The 4,503-nt window shown below is 41.2% G+C and overlaps 1 pseudogene; it reads left to right on the top strand.

Annotated features, from left to right (window-relative positions):
- Window positions 1–2,704: 2,704 nt before the first annotated feature.
- On the top strand, window positions 2,705–3,111 carry LOC109692611 (elongin-B pseudogene; annotated as a pseudogene).
- The last annotated feature ends 1,392 nt before the right edge of the window (window positions 3,112–4,503 follow it).

Here is a 4,503-nt window from a genome sequence, read left to right as displayed (position 1 = left end):
CCCTCTCAACATTGTTGCATTGGGGATTAGGTTTGAAACATATGAACTCTGGGGACCCATTCAAACTATACCAGGCTCAATGGAAGGACTACAATATATTAAGAATATCCAGCGAGATATCATTCCTATTATCTGGATATCATCTGTTCAACAGAAATGTTTTCTCTCTGGTAAGATTTACAGATAAATGCAGGGTGTCTTATTTTGTTTTAAATTTTTCCTAACTTTGACAACCCTACTTCCTGGGCACTTTTTAAGATTACACTTCCTGGTATCCCTTTAAGTGGATGTGGTCATATGACTGAGTTCTACCAGTGGAATGTTTCTGAAATGATGGACCACTTTTAGGATTGGTCCATTAAAAACCTTCTGTGTGTTTTCTTGCATGTTCTACCCCCTTTTTTGTTAGTTGGAATGGGGAAAACTTTCAGGGTGACTGTGGAAGACACATATTGAAGATAGCAATGTATCTATAAGACTTGACTGAAAGGAGGAAGACCACCCCACTAACTTCACTTTCCCTGTACTGTTATGTGACCAAAAAGTAAACTTTTATTGCTTTTAAGCTGTTGTGAATTTCAGGTCAATACATCTGTTATGTAAGTAGCTTTCTTAACCAATAAAGATATGTAGCAAATTTAGCTCCTCTTCTTCTTTCTCCTCCTTCCCTCACCTTTACCCCATCTTCATCCTTGTCCTTTTTTTTAAGACAGGGTAACATTGAGTAGGTCAGGCTGTCTTTGAACTTGCTACCTAGTTCAGACTGGACTCAAACTCTTGTTTCTCTTGCCTCTGCTTCCCAAGTACTGGGATTATAAATGTATGCAACCATACTCAGCTCAAGTTAAACCATTTATTGGTAACTAAATTATGAGAGGGAGGGGTGGGTAGGTAGGTAGAGGTGAGTATCAGATGGCTAATTTAGTAAAATGTGAATTATTCATAACTTCCAAAGTTATCCTAATAAGAATATCCTAATAGACTTTTTTTGTGGCACCAGAATTTGAACTTGGGACCTTGTTCATGTTAGGCAAGTGCTCTGCCACTTGAGCTATGCCTCCAGCCCTTTTTGCCTTATTGTTATTTTGCTTTTTCTTTGGCCTAGGCTGCCCTAGAGCTGTGATCCTCCTACCTATGCCTCCCATGTAGCTGAAATTATAAGTGTGAACCACCACATCTAATTTGTTGATTGGTGGGGGCGGTCTTGCTAACTTTTTCCTGAGGCTGGCCTGCAAATGTAATTCTCCTGATCTCTGCCTAATAGGCTTCTAATATGTAATACATGACTCTAAAACATAGTATCATAAAACAACAATCATTTTATTGTCTCAGGTTTTGTGGGATTTGGAGAGGGCTAGACTGACCAGAAGAATAGTTGCAGCACAGATCAATTTAATGTGGAAGTTTATCTTCATGGTTTATGCTGTGCAGGGAAGTCAGGAGGTATGTTCCCGGTCATTAAGAAACTTACAATCCTGCTAGACTTGCATACCTGGATAGATACAAAATAATAAATCATTAATTCAACAAATACTTAAGTATTATGTACTAGGCACTCCTTAAGGCACCAGTATGTAGGTGAACCAAACAGAAAGATATTTTTTCTCATGGTGATTTCTTTCAGGTATGTAGATAGGAAAGAGGCAGATTTTTAAGTTACTTGCATAAGATATTAGAAGATAAGTGCTATGAAGAAAAACAAGGAAAATAGAAAGTGTGTGTGATGGTGCACTTTTGAGTAGTTATGTAAATGTTCCCGAGAATGTAATTTTTGAAAATGGAGGTGAGAGCATGAGACTCATGATTGCTGAAGAAGTGTTTCAGGTAAAGGGAAGCACAAGTAAAAAATTGTTCATGAAGAAAGTGTGAGTATTTTCAAGGAACAAGAAGGAAGTCAGTGTGGTCACAACAAAGTGAGTGAATGGCAGAGCCGGAGACAGAGTCAGAATGAGAACAGGGTGGGATGGGGGACCAGTAATGAAGAGTCTGGTAGGTCTTTGTCAGCACTCTGGCTTTTAGTCTGAGTAAGATGGAAAACTGTTGGAGAGGTTTGCATAGAGGGTGACATGATGGGGTTTATGTTCACAAGGATTACTTTGGCTGTTGCTCTGGGGATAGAGAGTAGGAGGCTAAGGGTAGAACTAGGGAGGCCAGAGAGGAAGCCACTATGATAGTCTAGACATTAGATTCTGTTTGCCTAGATTGGGTGTTACAGCAAAAGGGGCAAGAAGTGACCAGATTTTGAAAGTAAAGCCATTAGGATTTCTTGATGGACTGGATATGTGACGTGTGTGAGAGAGATTTAAAGAGTTACCATGTGTTTTGACTTGAGCAACTGGAAGAATGGTTTCCATTAACAGGTAAGAAAAATGATAGGTCATATGCTGGGTAGAAGATAGCATGTTTATATGCTGATGGGATGACCTAATAGGGAGGGAAAAATTAGTGATTCAGTAATGTGAGCATTGCTATAACTGAATAAAGAGAGAATAGGATCTAGTTCCATATATGGAGATGTTAGTTTAATTTGGGTGGTCTATCTATAGAAACAATAGGAAAAGAAGAGAATATAATATGGAAACTGGTAGGCTTGTAGTTGAGATGCTGATCTTTTCTTTTTGGATTTCTTTTTTGGATGGTGAATGTATGGGAGGAGGTGTGGTCAGTCTGGCCGGGAGCAGCGGGCTGTGGGAGGGTGGGGTGGGGGTAGCAGCCTGGTGCTGACACAAATCTATGGTCTCCAGGACGTGTTTCTCATGATCCAGCGCCACAAGACAACCATCTTCACGGATGCCAAGGAGTCGAGCACCGTGTTTGAGCTGAAGCGCATCATTGAGGGCATCCTCAAGCGGCCACCTGATGAACAGCAGCTATACAAGGGCGACCTGCTTCTAGATGACAGACAAACGCTGGGCGAGTGTGGCTTCACCAGCCAAACAGCACAGCCCCAGGCCCCAGCCACAGTGGGTCTGGCCTTCTGGAAAGATGATGCCTTCGAGGCCCTGCACATCGAACCCTTCTGGAGCCCACCAGAGCTTCCAGATGTAATGAAGCCTCAGGATTCTGGAGGCAGTGCCAGATGAACAAGCTGTCCAGTGAGGGTGAAGGCCTGGGTCTTCCAGCCCATCTCCAGATGCCTATTCCCTCCAATAAAAGAGATTTAGATGTCAAAAAATTTTTCTTTTTTGGTTGTTTCTATTATCACTTGTGAATTAGGATAAAGGCAGAGATATCGAAGGCCCAAATAGAGAAGAAAAGTATGAAATTATCACCTAGGAGAATACGAGGGATTGTATTATAGAAATACAGTAGTATTTCCAGGTCCATTTTTGAGGTTCATAACTATTCATTTAAGATGATTCCTGTCCACATGCATGGTAGAGCATTTGGGCTGAGGTTTGCTAAGCACATACGATCAATTGAGAAAGAAACCAGAGGTAGAGGGAGCATGCAGGAGTTTTCATAATGATAGATCGTGGCTCTTAAACAGGATCAGGGAAGTGAGGATGTGAAGGGGATTAAGGCCAGCAAGAAAAAGATAGAATTAATGGATTACAGGTTCTGATGGGGCTGAAGGATTCAGTGGATTTGGGCACCATAGGGAATGAACTGGAAAAAGTTCTAGAGAGTGAGTGTCAGAGATTTGAATCTGGGATGATAGGTTGTTGTAGATTTTGGTAATGTTGAAGACTGCAGATTGACCCTGGGGAGATTGGCTGAGATAGGGGAGAAGATGAAATCACTGGAGGAGAGAGGAGACCAAAGAATAATGAGAGGAATGTTGATAACTACTATCAACATGGAATTGAAATCACCAAGAATTAAAAACAAGAATGTTAGAGAACAGTAGTGAGTCATGAGTTTAAATCTATGCAACATGAGAAGGAATTACCAATGGGTTGGTAGATGTCTACAAGGAGAGGCAGGGATGATGGTAGACTGATGATACTGTCAAAGCTGGAAAATTTTAGGGAAAGGGAGAGAGAATGGTTTAGACTCAGTAAAGAGCATACCTACCCAACTTTAAGACTTAGTAGGAGGCCTGAGGGGGATGACAGCTGTCACTTGAGACTATTCCAGTAGAAACAGTCTCAGGGGAGAACCAAGTTTGTGTTACTGAGTTTTTGGAGAAAAGTTGAGGGCAGAGGAGTATTTACTTCTAATGGACTGTGAGGTACACAGGGCATAGTAGACAGATTTTAGAAGGAGGAAAATAGACATCTTTTGTGACAGACCTTCAGCAGAGCCTTATGAAAATAGTAAAAGTCCCATATGTAAGGTACAGATCATTGACGACAGCATGAGAAATTTCTATCTCTTGTCTTCTTCTAATGACTGTTTTCCTGTGGCAACTAGAATGTCCCAGTTTTCTCCTCTCTAACATGGAGCCAGCTCCTGGATCAAATGGAAGAAAATAATCTCTCAGCCAACACTGAGGGATTAAACCTAGCCCTCAGTCAACCCCCTAGCTGATTGACCTAGAAGAGAACTCTGATTTTTCCT

This window comes from Castor canadensis, chromosome 11 (genome assembly GCF_047511655.1).
Source record: "Castor canadensis chromosome 11, mCasCan1.hap1v2, whole genome shotgun sequence".
NCBI lineage: Eukaryota > Metazoa > Chordata > Mammalia > Rodentia > Castoridae > Castor > Castor canadensis.
Note: the sequence above shows the minus strand (reverse complement) of the source record. Positions and strands in the feature narration are given on the sequence as shown.